General features: G+C 40.5%; 1 protein-coding gene across 1 annotated transcript in view; it reads right to left on the bottom strand.

Moving 5' to 3' along the window:
• Positions 1-11,741, bottom strand: part of conv (convoluted) — a 167,285-nt gene extending 155,544 nt beyond the window's left edge. Inside the window, exon 1 of the mRNA XM_067148423.2 lies at positions 11,633-11,741. The gene's annotated coding sequence lies outside the window, so the exon portion shown is untranslated. The remainder of the gene's footprint in view (positions 1-11,632) is intronic.
• Positions 11,742-12,327: the final 586 nt, after the last annotated feature.

Genomic DNA, 12,327 nt, shown 5'->3' with positions numbered 1-12,327 from the left:
TAAAACCTCATTATGGCTTAGTTCTCAGTTATTCAAGAGCAGTGATCGAGGTTACCTTAGTCACCTTCCAGGCAAAGCAGTGTCACGTTCCATTTGAAAGGCACACCAATGAAACCAAATAAAACTTGATGTTGGCTTTAGAATCTGGCCTTGTTTATTTTTATTAGTGCTTAATTCGAAGGTCATACGAATTACAGTTCCTATTTATCAGACAAACAGCTAATATATCCCTTATTGCTTCATATAAGAGGCTTGGGACGTCTACTGTGAGTGTGATTAATTCGATGTAAGATCGCCTAGATACGAAGTGGGCAGCCACTTATAGGATGATTCAGAGTGGGATATCACTTCGCTAATCTTCCCAGTTTCGTTATCTGAGACTTAATGTACCTCCTTCCCGTCTCTCACGCGTGTTTTGAATTCGTGATAGAGCTGGGATTTCAATCTGGACCAACTGAGCAGAAAACTACTGACGGGTCTGGTTTTCTTTATTGATATTGATTTCGATAATCGTGACAATCTTCACCTCAAACATTTATTTTATTTTTTTCCGTGTCCAGATACACTGCTAAATAATGTCTGTCCAATATTCGGCTACAAGGACAGCTGTATCATTGGCCTGCAAAACACCTTCCTTTGTGCACGCTGATGGTAAATGCTGACAAACCCGAAGGTTTTCTTCATCCTGTAGTAGTCCACTATCACAGGTCATGTGTCCTTCCTTGTACATAGCCCCAATTAACTAGGTTAGACTTGCACTATGGAACACCTGTCTGCAGTCATTTGAGAGTCTTCCAGACGGGATACGAAAGGCGAAAACCTGCATAAGGTTCTTTCTTTAAACTCAGGGATGGATTACGTACTTCCTGTTGCCACAATTCACGCCTTCGTTTTTTGGGCGTATCAACAAGTGGTAAAGTTGTTAAAAAACTCTTCCTTGACCTGAGTCAAACGGGCTGCATTTGATGGCCATAAAGGTGGTGACGTGGATCGGTTGATTGCTTCCGACGTTCAACTTCCGCTGCTACTTCCCTTCTTACGTGAGGAGGGGCGATTTCTGCGATAGGATAGATATTTTCTGTTGGAGTTGGTCTCAGACACCTTGAAGTTATGCGACCAGTCTCGTTCACAACAGTATCTACTTGCATAGCATTGGCAGAGTTTCTCCATACGGCTGGTGCATATTCTGCAGCTTATAGACAGAGGGACGTGAGAGTATGCACCCCAAGATGTGCCTGTTAGTTTTCTAATAACATTATTCCTAGCGCACACCTTTTGTTTAGTATTCTGACAGTGTTGTTTGAAAGATAATGTTCCGTCCAGTTTCACACCAAGGTACTTTGGTATAAACAGTGTTCAAACATTAAATGTACCAAGTCCTCATGCACAGCATGCACTGTGTATTAGTAGGTCTGCTGAAATAATAATAATAATAATAATAATAATAATAATAATAATAATAATAATAATAATAATAATAATAATAATAATAATGAAATGACGTATGGCTCTTAGTGCCGGGAGTGTCCGAGGACAAGGTCGGCTCGCCAAGTGCAGGTCTTTCGATTTGACTCCCGTAGGTGACCTGCGCGTCATGGTGAGGATGAAATGATGATGAAGATGACACATACACCCAGCCCCCGTGCAAGAGAAATTAACCAGTTAGCCATGGAGCCGGACATGCCCACGGTATCCCTGATCTATGACGTTACATTTCAAATCACTTGAACCAATAAGCACCCTGCCTAAATAGTATTGTAAAGATGATAAAACTGCCAGGAAATTAGAAGAGCAAGCAAGCTTGTAGTATCGCGCCACTGTTGATATCATGAGCGTAGCCACAGGACCTCCAGTTTTTTTTAATGGAAACTGAATTACAAGGACGTGGCTTTTCATATCAGAAACCCTTATCTCGGCTGCCTTGGTGAGAAGCCAGTAACTACACCACTCTACTACCACACCCCTTCCAGCAAACCACAAAAAAAAAAAATCAACAATGATTTGTCTCTAATTCGTACACTATTGGTAAATATGTACATAATTAGCTGAAACCCGTCAAGACATGACGGTCGATAGGGTAAATATTTATTGAAGGATTTCCTTATATACGATATTCCTTGTGCTTTACTTTTTTTACACTCTTTTCTACGTCGCACTGGCATAGGTCTTACGGCGACGATGGGATAAGAAATGAATAGAAGTGGGAAGGAAGTGGCCTAAAAATGAGAAACCACGGAAAACCATCTTCAGGGCTGACGACAGTGGGGTTCGAACCTACTGTCCTCCGAATGCAAGCTACATGATCGAAACCGCGGAGCCACTTGTTCAGTTCATTCCTTGTACAATTACCGTTTGGTACCCTTCTTCTTCTGCCGCTCTTCCCACACGTGTGCGAACTGTGTCACATATGTGGATTTGCCCTATTTTACGGCCGGATGCCCTTCCTGACGCCAATTTTATATGGAAGGATGTAATCACGATTGCGTGCTTCTCTGGTGGTTGGCAGTGTAGTATGCTGTCTGAATATGAAGAGGAAAGTGTTGGATCAAACAAAAACACCCAGTCCCTGCGCCAGAAGAAACAAACACGATTAAAATCCCCCACCCGGCCAGGAATCGAACCCGGGACCCTCTCAACCGAAGGTCTCAACGCTGACCATTCAGCCAATGAGTCGGACACCCTTTGGCACTATTGCAACTTTAACAACGCAACATTTAATTCGGCATAGCTGAAAACTGTCTGAGGTAAATGGAGACATTCACGTCCTTTGATGTTTAATGATCATGATACCAAATGCCAAGCAAATTGGAAAATGATGGCTCTTGAAAGAAAATGGAAGTGTTTTATCGGGTGTCAAGTCAGTTCGAGGGATTAGAGCTCTCTGTCCAGCTTCTACTTCCTATTTCCAAATCTAAATAATTTTTGTACATATTTCTTACAATTAGGCCCTAATCTGATTCCGTTTAGGAGCCGTTGGGAAACATTATTTCTAATCACCATAAGTATGGCTCCAATTTTTAGAATAAGAATATGTGGAGGCAAACCATTCATTCCAAGGAATTCAAGAATTATGCATGAAACTGAAGTAGCCAGCTTTCATTTTCAGTATTAATCTGTCGACGCTAGTGAAAGGTTTTGAACTATCGGGTATAAGCCCAATGCCTTTCAAATTAATTAATTAATTAATTAATGCTAAAATGCTAAAATTATGGCTGGTAGTTAATAACATCGATCCGTCATCACCTGCAGGGGGCTAGCCACCGTTACCGATTTCTTAGCAAAAATCAGCGCATTCTATCTTTATTTTTGTGTTTTTCCTCGCATATTCGTATGTAAGCAGCGTATTTTAAATAAGAGTCAAAGAGGAGAGAATTTAATACAAGTATACATAATTGTTTGGCGATAAGCGTGTGGCAATACAGGCAAAAACTTTATGAAATCTCCTCCAAGAACAATAATTTTCCCACCAGAAGGATTGGTATGCCGTTACCTATGATATATTTTAGAAGACGATTCACACACATTAATGAATGAATATTTTCCATTGGGGCTTTGTCTCATATTGAGCCGTGTTAATCGAATATAGTCAGCTGCTTTGGAATTTAATTTTAATCCATACACCGAACTCTCCTTTAAATTTAGAGGAATTTTAAATGTAATGTGCACTGTTCAACCGCTGAGCAGCAAAACAGTGGCTATTCCTGTCCACGTTACTGGTGTAATATGAAGCCATAAATTGAAGCACGTTTGTATTATTATTATATCCTAAATGTTTTTCTGAAGCCCCCGCGACCATAGATGAAAAATGCATTCTTGACATTTGTGTTTCTTTGTTGGAGCACGTCAATTATTTAATTAATAAATGAAAGTTATTCCTGGCTTGTTATGAGTACTATGTCAGACAAATCAAAATTGAAAATTAGCACATTGATATGACTTGGAGGATCGACTCACTTCGCTAACTACCGGGATGGAAAAATTTCACAGCCTCAGTTTTAAAATTACAACATGAAAAAAGTGAAAATTTCTCTGAGATCACTTAAGCTAACAAATATAGGGAAGAGACGACAAGGAGAAAGAAACGTTTACATTTATCCGAAATCACTTCAAGCTGGCAAACAGAGGTAGGACTACAGAAAAGACAGTAAACTGGCGCTGAATAGCTTCTTCTGGGCCATTCAATTCCCTACAACACAGTCTGGAAGAAGCCGAAGTACAGTCGACCAGGAAGACGTCCGACTGCGCGTGCGTGCTTCCACTTCCTCTATCATGGCTCAGTGCGCTCACAGTTCAGGCGACCTTGAAGTACTGGCGGGCGCTTTGGCCAATCAGAATGCTACATTTTTCTTTAGTAATTTAAACATAAACGGTAAGAAATATTTATGCTTTTAAAGACATTCTGAAAATCTACAGGCCAACAGCTTTAGTCAGAATGCTTTACGATGTCAATATGTTCGTCCGTTCTCCCAAACTCGCGTTCACAGAAATCAGCCTAATGTTTTAAATATATAGATTAAAAAAGCATCAAAGAATATGTACCCTGGATAATACGTACAACAAAGGCTACCAAGCAAGCACGTATTGACTTAGTGCCATACATGTTAGCAACATTACTCGATTCAAGAACCGGAAAAAATCCAAAGGAAAGCAGCTCGATTTGTTCCGGGTGACTTCATACAAAAGAGTAGCGTTACAAAAATGCTGCATAATTTTGGGCTGGGAAGATTGGAATAAAGGAGACGAGCTGTTCGACTAAGTGGTATGTTCCGAGCTATCAGTGGAGAGATGGCGTGGAATGGCATCAGTAGATGAAAAAGTTTGAGTGTTGTCTTTAAAGGTAGGAAAGATCACAATATAAAGATAAAGTTTTAATTCTAGAGGACAAAATGGGGCAAATATTCGTTTATAGGAAGGGGAATTAGGGATTGGAATAACTTACCAAGGTAGATCTTCAATAAATTTCTAGTTTCTTTGAAATCATTCAAGAAAAGGTTAGGAAAACAAGAGATAGGGAATCTGCCATCCGGGCGACTGACCTAATTGCAGATCAGGGTTGGTTGGTTGGTTGGTTGGTTGGTTGGTTGGTTGGTTGGTTGGTTGGTTGGTTGGTTGGTTGCTTGGTTGGTTGGTTGGTTGCTTGGTTGGTTGGTTGCTTGGTTGGTTGGTTGGTTGGTTGGTTGGTTGGTTGGTTGGTTGGTTGGTTGGCATACAGTAGGCCTGGTTTCCATGGTAATAAGCCCCGTCACAAGCCACAGAAGTCATCAACTCTTCCGACATCAGCACCAAACGTAATTTCTTTCGTACCTGGGCACCGTAGAATATTTCGGTTCACATGCACCTTTCAGCCGAGATATACAGTGGAACTCCTAAATAAATTTACAGTGTGCTTCTTTTGTCGCTTCAGGTACCCTATCTTGTGTCAGTCGAGCAGACTTTGTCTCATGCACGAATTACGCAGAGAGAGAGAGAGGATAAGTGAAGAAACAAGACCTCTCGCATCTGTATCGTTCCCTGTTTCATTCCAGTTTCCCACCAAACTATAGCAAATACACCAGTCATTAGACTCATGCAAGTGAAACTGTCCCAACATTACTTGAGAGGTGGCGGGCCTGACGAAAAAAACTGTTCAAATATGGAGGTGTACTGGATGTTTTGATTTGATTTGTGAGTCAAACGAACATATCTATCCTGAAAAATGATCTGAGTTGCAGTGAACATACGTCGTATTGCTGCACGATAATACTAGAGCCTACTCAACCATCCTATGGTGCATGTAAACTGCCGCCGGGGTAAGGAGCTCAGACGGGAGAGCTCAAGTTAGTGGATTTCATCCAGGTTCAATCCAGTGACTGACGTCAGCGTCGTGTTCGTGAATTTACCGGAACGCAAAAGAACTTCCGCACGTCAAAATTTCAGCACCTCGGCGTCTCCGAAAACACTAAAAATAGTTAGTATTACATAAAACCAATAACACTTATTATTTTGCGATTGCTGCGCATCCAGATGTCCTTCAGATATTGGAGTGTCACGTAGATCCTCAGCCGTACTGCTTGGCTTCTGCGACGGAGTTCGCTACCTCTCGTATCATACAGCTACTCAAGAGGAAGACCGGCGATCCCGCTCGATATTTCACCCGTCAGTCGCAACAGACTGTAACTACTGTTACCCCTTGTATTCTTCTCTTGGAAGAAGGATTTTACGGGCTGAATTTTTCTTTTCAGAAGGGTGCAGTTTGGAATGTTAGAGAAATGATGGAGGTTAAAGGCGTTAAAGTTACGTGATGCTGTAAAGATTTAAGACGGCTTTAATTTGTATTTAGTGGCACGATGGGCGGAAATTTGTGAACCTGTCATCTCTGTTGTCAGGAACCTCTATAGATTTGTAGTGTTATAAAGGTTTGATGGGGTCTTTGCAGCAATAATTCTATGAGTAGGGACATTAGATACAGATTATTCACGTTCAAAAATATCTGCCTCACTACTGAAGTCCATAGGCCTACATTTCATCGCGACGAAGTCCGAGTTCATTTCAGTAGAAGTTGCTTGATAAGAACCGTATGGATCAGCGTAAGTCATACACGGAACAACAGTATTCAGGAGGAAAAATCTAGAATTTGGAGTGCCAAATTTCCCCACTCATGAAGAATTCCAAAATTGCATTAATAACTTGGAAGCCCCTCGAGCTCTTATGTCACTTTTGAAATGTGAGCGAGATCAATGATCGAGCTTAAATCAAGATCCCAGCCAACAATTGGGGATTTTTTGACACTAAAAGTCATAATATCCTTGTGGTTCGGCTTGCAATCGTTAAGTTAATTTTCACATAAATTAAGAATATTAACTTATTAAAGATATAAATAGTCAATTAATATTGCAATAATTGTACTCTATACACTAAATTAGAACTTGCAGTAATTGTACTCGATACACTAAATTAGAAGTAGTCGAACATAACAAGTAGACTTTCTTTATTGGTGTGTAGCTGTTCACTAAGTTCTTCATTAAATCGTTCACTTTATTTCTGCATGGTTATTTTCACATACTTTTGTTGGCCATTTTTAACGCCACATCATCTCATGCAGGTTTTCGGTGACATTGGAATAGAGTCCACATAGCCAACTCGCGAGGGTATTTTCACTTTTATCATTAAATTCCATTCTAAGTTAATAATCAGTGGGTTCATCATTTAGATTAAAAAGACATTCTTCCTCTTCACCTTAGTTCCCTTTATGTTGCTAGACTACGGATAACACTCGGGATGTAAGAGATTATTTAATCGGACAGCACAAGCCATATAATTTCCAAACTGGTTTGCCAGCTGAGCACGAAACTGGAACACGGCAGCAGCAGTGCCCTAGTCTTGCGTCCCGCGCCGAGCTGTTCACACTTTCACAGCCGAGGTTGCTCTCAACTCCTTAAGTAGTTTAGTAGTCCCATCTCTTCTCATCAATCTATCCCATGCGCCATCAACTGTCCATGAGGACGACATACACCGAACCGCAACAACATGTTTCTCTTATTTGACAAGATAATGCGCCTGAAACATGGCCGGCGGTGCAGAGGTACTCAATTAGAAGCTGACAGAAGAGATTAAATGCCTGGCAAGGAGAGATAGTGTGAGGAATGAGAAAAATAGAATGATTTGGTTTGGACTTTTGTCAGAAACACCCGCAACTCCAGTATTTTTCGAACAGAAAGCCAGCGACTGACAGCACGTATGATGATTAAGATGATGATACCACTATGACAATTGACACTTGTAAACAACGACCATCAGGGAAAATTGAACTCTGATGAACGTTACAAGACAATAAAAAGCCTACATGTTTAACGTCCCAACATCTACTCTGTCAGTCTTAATAGATACTGAATGTGCCAAAAGCAATTGAATAGCTGAATTATTATAAAATCACGCAACTAAATAGATGCCAGCGTGCAATCGGTGATATATAACCATATGCATTCAACATGGCTTTTGTCGAGGCTGCTTGTGTTGGCGCTCTGTTGGTAAGACATAAACGAAGAAGTAGAATAAGAAGAAGAAGAAGAAGAAGAAGAAGAAGAAGAAGAAGTGAGTGGCTTAGATGGTAGAAGCACTGGCCTTCTGACCTCAAGCTGGCGAGTTCCATCCCGACTCAGTGAAGTGGTATTTGGAGGTGCTCACATTCGTCTGCCTCGTGTTGGAAAAGAACTCCTGCAGGACAAAATTCCGGCGTCTCCAAAAACCGTAAAAGTAGTTAGTGGGACATAAAATCAATAACATGATTGAGAAAATTTTTTGAGTACATCCTATTTTAAGTTCAAGGTTACTAAATGGACAGCTTTGTAAGATCTACAGTGCTTTGAGGGAAATGTGATAGTAATTTTTCAATTACTTCCGCACGGGCAAATAACTTCACATTTTTAAAGCTCGATAGAAGAGATATTAAAAAGTATTTGTCATCATCAGTTTCCTCATCTTCATTCTTTCTCTCTCGGAGTATTTCCAACAGCTCGTCTTCCCCTTCTGAACATTGGTATCGGTTCTGTTTACCACCTCCTGCGCTACTGCAACTGAGCTACTACTATAGCGCACTGACGTTGTGTTTCATTTCTGCGAGCAACAGTTCTATCACTCCGAAATAGAGCACACGAAAACTTTGTATTCGAAAATCCACAGTCATTCGACCGGGTCAGGAATGGAATGAATGAAGCCCCATCTAGCGGCCAGGATTGGCATTGTGCCGGCTGCGGAAGCCTATCGCATTCCTCTGTGGCAATGATTAATGAATGACAGATGAAATGATATTGGAGAGTGTTGCTGGAACGAAATATGACAGGGAAAATCGCAGTACCCGGAAGAAAACCTGTCCCGCCTCCACTTTGTCCAGTACAAATCTCACATGGTGTGACCGGGATTTGAACCACGGAACCCAGCGGTGAGAGGCCGGCGCGCTGCCGCTTGAGCCACGGAGGCACACAACTTTATATTTACCGTGATTAAAATGTTACTCGCAGCATGCTATATATTGACAGCTAAATAGTTATTCAACCAAGCAATTATTTGATCATTAGTGCGCACTAGGCCTAAAGGAATTCTTTAAATACTAACCGATCCGGAAATCTTGAGTAAAGAAGGTGACGTCTTAGCGAACAGCGGTAATCAACTGGTTGAATTCACTTACCAGAGATTAACGCTAGATTATTTAGACTGATGCTTTCACGACTCGTATTAACAACAATGAATATGTAGCTTTTTGACTTTTACCGTGTCAAAAAACAAGGAAAAAATCTTTACGTTTCGCGGAAACTTTGCTCCATATCTTCAGAAGAAAACATCGTCTGTCCACGAAACGTTAAGATTTACTCCTTGTTTTCCTGACACATCAAAAGCTACATTATCATGTTTAACGCTAGAGTAATTTATTAATTACTCTATTGATATAACCATTAAAAAAACACGTCAAAGTATTGCAAGTCATGACTTAGACGTGCTCTCACTTTCACTACAGACGAATTATTACACAAGAACAGTTTCCTCATACTATGGTTCTATCTTACGACAAAATCGCCGTAGAAATAAGCATACCATTACAGGCTTCTTTGAACAAACTGACAGTATCTTTTCATCCTATCAAAGTTGCAAGTATAGTCGCTGGGTTCTCACAAAGATGAGATTCGAATCCTAGCCAGTGCATGCGGAATGTTCAACTTTAAACGTCACATCCTTGTGATTCGGATATCAACAGTCATGTTAACCTACAAGCTAGTTTATTTCAGAAGATCCAGAATGTATTCGTTGAAAAGTATTAAAAAACAACTTCTGCATCTCGCTAAACTGACTTGCCTCGTCCAGCATAAATAGCATGTCTTGTTCTCAGCTGAATGTATTTCTATAATAGAGAGTACAGTAAAGCTACATTCATTGACTCAAAACACAGGACTCGATTTCCACTGTCGAGCATTCTTTAAAAGGTAAATTCTGAGAGAGCACGTCGGTCCTAGTTCATGGCCAAAGTCTCTCCAATGAAAAATAAAAGTACAAATACAAATACAGACATTGAACAATGATAGTTATCAAATTGATCGTATTCATGTAGTGAATTCGTGAAACTGATGAGCACAATGCCTTAACATTTTAAAATAATACAATAAGTTTAGGAATTTTCATTCACGGTGACATTTGATCATTTCTGGACTTCGTTCCCCTGTGCCCACTACATAGCATAGCTGTGAGCTTTAACTCGTTTCCCGAATGTGACAATCCCGTGAGGTTTTCTGCGGGACAAAATTCCGACACCCCTGTCTTTTCTAAAAATGTATACCAATTGAAGAGATGACGAATTATTATTATTATTATTATTATTATTATTATTATTATTATTATTATTATTATTATTATTATTATTATCCCGTGAGTAAAACATGAGTGATTCAATAATAGGTGCATAAGAGCGACTTACTGGTTACATACTCGTGCAAATGCTTGATGTGCAGTGTTGTAAATTCCAAGAACCACTTTCAGTAACAGGTGAATCAATGGCAAACACATGCATACCTCAGCTAACAAACAAGTGAGCACGTGAGTTTGATAACGTCTCGTTCCTTTGAAGCAGTAACATATCCACACAAAACATAATCACTTATAATCCCCCAGCTTTCCTCCCCTGCGTTCTGAAATACTTATATCTCCACCTCATTGGCATAAACAATAGTTTGAGATTGCCGTGACTCAAGAAGATGAGAGCCAGTTTCGGTATTTTACTTCATTTTATTTTGTTTTACTTCGTATTTTTCATGTTATGTTTATAGTAGAGGTTTAACGTCACATAAACACATCGAAGGTTTTCGGCGACGCAAGGATGACCCTGTAGCCGTGGCTTTAATTAAGGTACAACCCCAGCATTTGCCTAGTGTGAAAATGGTAAAGCACCGAGCAAGTGGCCGTGCGGTTTGGGTCTCTTAGCTATCAGCATGCATTCGGGAGGTAGTGGGTTCGAACCCCAGTGTCAGTAACCCTGAAGATGGTTTTCCGTGCTTTCCCATTTTCACACAGCATAAATGCTGAGGTAGTATCTGAATTAAGGCCACGGCCACTTCCTTCCCACTCCTAGCCCTTTCCTATCCCATCGTCGCTATAGACCTATTTGTGTTGGTGCGGCGTAAAGCATTCTTTTTTTTAAAAAAAAAAAAAGAGGGAAACCACACTGGGAGTTTTAAATACACTACAGACAACATGAAGCATACAGCACCCTCAGTCTATATTTTTGGTGGGGGAGATGAGCTGACATGTAGGGTAGAAGACGAGAGAAAGGTTAGGACAGAAGCTAAAAAGACATCCTATTAAGATTTTATGTAATTATTTAGCCCCCCCCCCCCCCCGACGGTTTCAAATAATCTTCCATACTTAGTTCTGTGGATATTGTGAAACCACACATCCTGCTTTGAACAAACAGAAATTGGAGAGAAATATTGAAAGCTCACGCTTCGACCAATACTGGAAATACTCGCGGTTCCATTTCAGAATCATCCATCGCTTACTGACATTTACTTCAGGTTAGGTTTGTTTGTATTAACAAACTTTGTACTGTATATACCTACCGTACATCAGAAAATATACGTAACATACGAATTTCCAAGATATGTTTCCTTACCGTCACAATTTCGGTGTGTTCGTGTTTTATTCCAGCGTTGAGATCACTTATGAACACTTGCACGTTTCACATGGTACGAGTATTTCCACTGTATTCTGTCACATGCGATTACCTTTAGCTGTCAAGCCCGGCTTTCGACTGCTTTCTTACTGTCGAGTCGCGACCCACATTCACCGTAGGAAGGAACGGGCTTTCCCATTGGCTGAGCCGTCCCTACCTCCATAGACAGTGCTGCAGCAGGCCTTGGTGAGAGAGGCGAACAAGCATATCGAGAAGAGGAAAAATTGGAAATATACCTCATTCAGTTCCAGAGGCGAATCAGTTTCCCTCCGTAATTCCCGTGGTGTGCTTTGAATACGGAGAATGAGAACAGACACGAGGAAAGCAAAAGAAAGTAGATACAACAGTGCGATGACGTACTCATGTCAAAACTAACAAATCCTTAATATTTTGTTCAATCTAATTTACTAAATATAAACTATAAATATTTTAAGTGTCCGGCTGCTTTGCTGAATGTTTAGCGTATGGTCTGTTCAAAGAGAGACGGGTTCGACTCTCAGTCGGAATGGGGATTTTAGCTGTGTCTGGTTAAATTCATCTGATCCGAGGAATGGGTGATGGTGGTGGTGATTATAATTTTAATAGGAGGTACAACTGGGCAACCGTCCTCTATTAACACTAATCACTGTAATCAG

The sequence above is a fragment of the Anabrus simplex genome, chromosome 5, assembly GCF_040414725.1.
Source record: "Anabrus simplex isolate iqAnaSimp1 chromosome 5, ASM4041472v1, whole genome shotgun sequence".
Taxonomy (NCBI): domain Eukaryota; kingdom Metazoa; phylum Arthropoda; class Insecta; order Orthoptera; family Tettigoniidae; genus Anabrus; species Anabrus simplex.
The sequence above is the reverse complement of the archived record's forward strand: the minus strand, read 5'-3'. Positions and strand labels throughout refer to the sequence as shown.